The sequence below is a fragment of the Palaemon carinicauda genome, chromosome 12 (genome assembly GCF_036898095.1).
Source record: "Palaemon carinicauda isolate YSFRI2023 chromosome 12, ASM3689809v2, whole genome shotgun sequence".
Classification (NCBI taxonomy): domain Eukaryota; kingdom Metazoa; phylum Arthropoda; class Malacostraca; order Decapoda; family Palaemonidae; genus Palaemon; species Palaemon carinicauda.
The window spans coordinates 43410277-43417776 of record NC_090736.1 but is presented as its reverse complement, the minus strand read 5'-3'; positions in this window follow the sequence as shown (position 1 = coordinate 43417776).

The following is a 7500-nucleotide window of genomic DNA, read 5'->3' as shown; positions in this document are numbered from 1 at the left end:
CACTCAGTAGATCGCAGAGCTCCACCGCAGCAGCTTATTTCTCGACCTTTTACTCGCCCTTCACCTTGACGTTTGACCTTAACATATATTAATTGGCGTCGATTTTCATACATTGAAATAAGAACCAAGTTTGAAGTCTCTGTGACAACAGTGTCCAAACTCTTGGTTAATTACGTGAATTGGACATTTTGCTTGACCGTGACCTTAACCTTTGACCTTGACCTTCCAAAATTTATTCATTCCCAATTTTTTACATTGAAGTTAATCTCTGCAAGTTACATTAACCCACGATTAAAATTGTGCCCAGGAAGCTGTTCACAAACAAACACACAAACAAACAGGGGCGAAAACAAAACCTCCTTCCGACTTCGTTGACGGAGGTAATAAATCTCTTCCACTCTCCTTATCCATCAGAGACCTAAATAATACACCCCCAGAGCTACAGTCGTACCCGTCTGGTCCCTTTGCAGAGCGTCAACATTCATATTTAGGTGGAAGTTATTACGCCTTCCGACACCAGGAATATTTCATTCCTGTTCCCATGAAACTTCGGAATTAAGTTCCTTCCTGGTCGAGGTTTGCAACCTGGGAAAAAACTTTATTGTTTGTTTGAACTATGATGAACTTTTGTCTCAAATATTTGGACTCGAATTTTTTCTAATTTTTGTATATTATATTTTTTATGTATCTATTTTTAATAATGGGTTGCATGAGTTTGCCGTTTATAACATGTTACCTTGAAAGCTTTTAAGGTGTGTTCCATAGGAGTGGTTTCTTAATTATTATTATTATTATTATTATTATTATTATTATTATTATTATTGTTGTTATTATTATTATTATTATTATTATTATTACGACTACTAACTAAGCTAAAACATTGGTTGGAAAAGAAGGATGCTATAAGCCCAAGGGCTTCAACAGAGAAAATAGCCCAGTGAGGGAAGGAAATAAAGAAACAGATGTAATAGTGTACCTGACTGTACCCTCAAGCAAGAGAACTCTAAACCAAGATCAAGACCATGGTACAGAGGCTATGGCACTACCCAAGACTGGAAAACAATGGTTTGATTTTGGATTGTCCTACTCCTAGAAAAGCTGCTTACCATTGCTAAATAGTTTCTTCTACCCTTACCATGTAGAAAGTAACTGCTGCACTGAACAATTACAGTGCTAAAGTTAATCCCTTTGAGTGATATTGTTTCTCCAAAAATCTGAAAGATAGATAATGCCGGCCATTGTTTCTTACTGCTTTGACAGGAATTCATATGTATCTGTCGCGCTACAATATTATTGAAGACAACTGGAGAACTTAACAACTATTAAATATATTGATTTTTTATATGAAGTTTCCCCGTAATATTTATCTGTAAAATCCTTCTATTTTTAATTCAATATTGATATTGTATTAAGGATTTCTGCCAATTTAGATTTATCTGACACAAACTTTACTACTTTCGAATTCATTAAGATTTTCCTCTGCCATATAACATTCATAGAAATTCTATGCTTCTCTGATGGCTGTTGCTATTACCATTTAACTTAATGCGTCAGGACTAAATTTATTATTATCATCATCGTTGTAATAAGTCAGATTATAAATATGTCAATAGACATTTCATTCTCTCGAATAATGGTTAATAACTGATCACATTCTTGTTACAATGCCCGTAATAGAAATAGAAAATTCGTTACAATAATTTTCCACGTGTATTTCGTCTCGTTTCAAATTATTCTTTTCCTTCAGAATTACGATACCACAAAATGTAAGTAACTATTATAACGTGTGGGAAATGAAACAAGACGAATTGGTAGTTAGAATACAGATATTAACAAAACATTGTTTGAGGGCAATATAATATCTTGAATTGGTATTGGGAACACTAATAAAAAGAAATTAAGTTTACCTTCATTTATCAGACATCAGAAAATATCCTATAAATGACGACTGATATTTGAGCAAAGTTTGTCCTGATATTCATAAAGTCTGTAATCTGAAGAAAGGAGAGAAAAGACAGAGAGAACTAAAAAACGGAGGGGAGGAGAAGAGAAAGATAAAAAGAACTGAGAAGAACTAGGGTGTTGGGAATTCTCTCTCTCTCTCTCTCTCTCTCTCTCTCTCTCTCTCTCTCTCTCTCTCTCTCTGTCCAAGAAAGAGAGAGAAAAAAATTAATTTACGACGAAAACAAGTAGAAACAGCAATCAGATATTTCAGATCTACGCCAATAAAGATTTTCAACATTTTACTCAAGTCTACGGACCAAGCTTTCCCTCTTTCATATGTTGACTGACTCTACTGTAAAATGAAAATCCTGGATCAGAATAGTGTTCCGGATCACCGCCAGAATCTAAACACGTCTAAGTTAGCTCATTTCTGACATATCCTGAATTTTCATGAAAATTCATCCGAAACTTTTTAGTTAGCCTGGTGACAAACACAAACAGACAGGGGAAAAGATAACCTACTTGGCGGAGAGACGAAACATAGAGGAAAGATACATGAGGGATAACTAATAAGAGATGATTATGGAACGCAATGAAAATAATGGTCAATTTAGAAGAAATGTGTTCAATATATATATATATATATATATATATATATATATATATATATATATATATATATATATATATATATATATATATATATATATCTGTGTGTGTGTGTGTGTGTTTATATTTATAATATAAAAAAGATGTTACCTTCTTGAAATCCTCACCCTTTTTATAGACATTATGAATGCTATACATTCAAACAAAGAATAAATGAAGAAGCCTAATTTGGATTTTCGGGACGTTAAGAAACCATTGCTTCTGTAACATATACATGCCCATTTGATAAAATGGGACCTCAGATTATTGTGTTGTAACGTAAGGTGCAAGTTTATAGCAAACTAATCTAGAATTTTAACGGCTTTCTTTGATGAACAAGCTCAGGATTCTCTCAGATATTGACATTCATCAGTTGTCTCATGTCTGGGGCCAATTATATTTTACATTTCTAAACTTTTCCGTATATCGTCTTATCTTTTCGTCTAGTAACCACTCACGCAAACCGAAAAACTTTTCTTCATTTGTTTCCAAATCTACTGGTAAATGTGCAAACGTTATATCTCTTGCATTTCAAAATAATTGCTGGACAAAGTTGGATAAAGTCCAGAGCAATACACTTGACCTCTAATTTTCTTTAACAAATTAGCTCTTTTATTGGTCTATTTTATGCAAGACTTGCTGTGATGTTGACATGAAGCTAACTGTGTAAATGAAATCACTCAGACCTTCATGCATACTTTTCTGTTTGTCAGGTTCCCTTTGGCAATAGCTGCTTTTTCTTCATTTTTTTTTATTTTCCACTTATTCCCATTCATCTCTTCTCAATTCAATTCTCGTTCCTGATCAGATACTTAAGGCGGTTACTACAAATAAATTGCTAGTTTGGTTCAGTGGTTTCTTTAAATTAGTTTTTATTGATAATGATGAATATACAGAAAATGTAAAAGAAAAAGCCAGTCAGAACTAGGTATCCAAGTCACGTGAATTCTAGTCATCTGATGTCTATCTACTTCTATAATCACCCATATATCTAGAGCACACACACAAACACACTGACACACACAAACATATAAATATGTATATATATATATATATATATATATATATATATATATATATATATATATATATATATATATATATATATGTATATATATATATATATATATATATATATATATATATATATATATATATATATATATATATGTATATATATATATATATATTTATATATATATATATATATATATATATATATATATGTGTGTGTGTGTGTGTGTGTGCGTGTGTGTATTAGATAAAAAGTCGAAATAAAAACCTTGAAAATACTCTACTTAAATTTCTAAGTGTCTATAGCACTTATTGTATCATACGTGAAATGATAAGAATTTCGAATGTATAGTACAATAATATTAGGTCTGAATATAATAGATAGTCTCATTCTGTCGTAATGGTTGTCCGAGCAACTGATGCACCATTATTACGTAAGAGTATTTGGAGCCGCACCAATTCGAATCTGAGTAAACCGCCCAAGGCCTTACGGCCATAATCATAATCCCGGCCGATGGAATGGTAGGCGGATTGCTATTAAAAGCAACAAAACTATCATCCATGCTTGGCATGTAGAAAGTCAGATATACGAATCTAAGGATGTGGATACTCTGGCCAAAACATTATTATTATTATTATTATTATTATTATTATTATTATTATTATTATTATTATCCGAGGTACAACCCTAGTTGGAAAAAAAACAGGGAAAATAGCCCAGTGAGGAAAGAAAATAAGGAACGAGATACAATATTGTGTCCGAGTGTACCCTCAAGCAAGAGAACTCTACCCCATGGTAGTAGAAGACCATGGTATAGAGGCTATGGCACTAGAAAGCAATGTTTTGATTTTGGAGTGTCCTCCTAGAAGAGCTGCTTACCATATATAAAAAGTCTCTTCTATCCCTACCAAGTGGAAAGTAGCCACTGAACATTTACAGAGGAGTAGTTAATCCTTTGGGTGAAGAAGAATTTTTCAGCTATCTTAGTGTTGTCAGCTGTATGGGGAAAGAGGAGAATGTGCAAAAAATATGCCATCCTACTCGGTGTATTTGTAGGCAAGGAAAATTGAGCCGTAACAAGAAAAGGGTATCCAACCTAACAATTCCAGCGATAGTATCTCAATAGCTAGCTTATGCCTTGACCAATCTGCTAGCTATATATATATATATATATATATATATATATATATATATATATATATATATGTGTGTGTGTGTGTGTGTGTGTTTGTGTGTTTGTATGTGTGCGTGTTGTACCTACCATGTGTCACACGATCGTACATAGTTCATTTTGTGTATATATTATGCTAGTACCTTCGCTCTTCCCTCACACTAAAATGAACCAGATTAAACATGTCTGCTTTTTACCTCTGTAACACTTTCTGTTTTTTAAACATGAAATTTCTTGTTGCTTTGAGCTTTTGTATATAAAGGAGAGTGTTCTATAATAAATTTACTCAGGTGCTTTCAACCTGCCTTTGAGTCACAACCTCCTCTCGGCCCGTCACATTGGTGACCCCGGAAGTCGACTCGCTCCTCCCGCCTTCCACCCCCCTCTCCCCTCCATCGTTGGTACTATGGCAGACTCTATGGAAGTTGGCGCTGCAGCTGCTCCATTGAAACTTTCATCGTTCGCCAGCGGAGAGGCGTTTGCTTGGTTTCAGTGCGCAGAAGTCCAGTTTCGCATCAAGGGCGTGACTTGCTCAACCACCAAAGCAGATTATGTTCTCACGGTGATACCCGAGGACACCTTCCCGGAAATATCCGACTGGCTTTGTGAACAAGGAGACACCCCAATAGCGTATGATGCCCTCAAAACATACCTTCTGCAGCAGTACTCGCCGTCGCCAGCCGCTCATATAGCAAAGCTTTTTCAGCTCTCGCAACAACCGTTGGGGGAACAAAGGGCTTCGCTTGCCCTCAGGGGAATGACCAGTATCGCTCACCTGCAACCTGCCGCAGACGGCTCTCCTCGTGAGGTAAACCTACTTCGTGCCCTTTGGATACGCCGTTTACCCGGACCTATACACACTGCCATACCCGATGTCGATATTTTACCCATAAAGGACTTGATGACCAAAGCCGACGCCCTTATGGACAGCCACTTCAAGACCTCCATCAACGACTCCACCCCTGACGAAGAGGACGCCTATTCAACGTCAACCGAAGCTGACGTGAATGCCGTAGGACATACACTCTTACCCCGTGACGTGCCGAAGCGGCGACAAAGCCACCCACCACCCAACACTCTCACGCCCCAACCAACGACTTCTACAGCCACTTACTACCTCTCATCCGCCGCAGTTTTGCTACTACCACGTCAGATTCGGGGGAACCGCGAAGAAATGTGCCAAGGATTGTCAGTGGCCAAAAAACGTGTAAGTAGGCCATCGCTTGTGGCGGTGGCCTCCCATGTTTCTAATCTTTTCTTTTTACATGATGCACGAACGGTCGTGTGATTTTTGGTAGACACGGGTGCTTGTCGTTCTCTTTTGCCAAGGGACCTCTTCAGGACACGACGTAGTCTGTCTACGTCTGCCGACCTCCGCTTGGTAGCTGCCAATGGATCTGTGATACCCACCTACGGTTACGAGAACCTCACATTATCATTCGGAAACGGTAAATTTAATTGGAAGTTTCTCGTTGCTGACGTCACATTGCCAATCCTCATTGCGGATTTCCTCTCTCATTTTAACTTTCTGGTCGATGTCGCCCACCGACGATTGGTCAACGTAGACTCGTACTTGTCAACACCTCTTCAACACGCCCCATCTAACCTCGCTCTCCACATCAACGCACCTATGGATGCCTACGCCCACCTCCTCACGTCGTACCCGGAAGTTTTCCGTTCAGAACTTCGCCAAACGCCCACGGCTCCTGCCAAGCATGGTATTCATCACCATATCAAAACGACGGGAGCCCCAGTCTTCGCAAAATTCAGACGTCTGGCACCGGAACGATTGGCAGCCGCCAAACACACGTTCTCCGAAATGGAGGAAATGGGCCTTTGCCAAAAGGCCTCCAGCCCATGGTCGTCACACTTACACATCGTTCTGAAGAAAGACAGCTCCCTCCATCCGTGCGGGGATTACAGGCGCCTCAATATGCAAACAGAACCGGATCACTACCCCTCCCAAACATTGCCGACGTGACCTCCTACCCGCACGAAGCGAAGGTTTTCTCTACGCTCGACCTCCTGATGGGGTATTATCAGGTGCCTATGAACCCAGAAGACATTCCCAAGACCGCCATCACCACTCCGTTTGGTACATACACCTTCAATTACTCCTGTTTTGGCCTTCGTAATGCTGGGGCCACATTTCAACGTCTCATGGATGGCATCTTAGGGGTCTCCCCTTCTGTGTATATTATGTGGACGACATACTTGTGTTCTCCTCCTCAAAAGAGGAACACCTCCGTCACCTGCGCATCGTGCTCGACTGCCTGCAACAAAACGGCCTTGATGTCCGGTACGACAAGTGTACCTCTGGCGCCAACGAAGTGTCGTTCTTACGGCACCGCATCACTCCCGAAGGAGTCCATCCCCTCCCTGAGAAGGTAGCAGCCGTTCAGGACTTCCCCGCGCCCTTGACCGTCAAAGCTCTGCAGGAATTCTTGGGCATGATCAACTATTATCACCGTTTTTTGTCAGCCATTGCCGCCACTCTTGCTCCCCTCTATGCCTCCCTCAATGGTAAGCCAAAGGACCTGAAGTTGGGTCCCCTTCAAGAAGCTGCCTTCTGCAATGCAAAGAAAGCCCTATCAACCGCTGCGGCTCTCACTTTTCCTATCCCACACGCCCCTCTCCGTCTCTCCACCGATGCCAGCGACGTCGCTATTGGTGCAGTACTCGAGCAGGTGGTCAAAGGCTCGCCCCGCCCATTGGCCTTCTT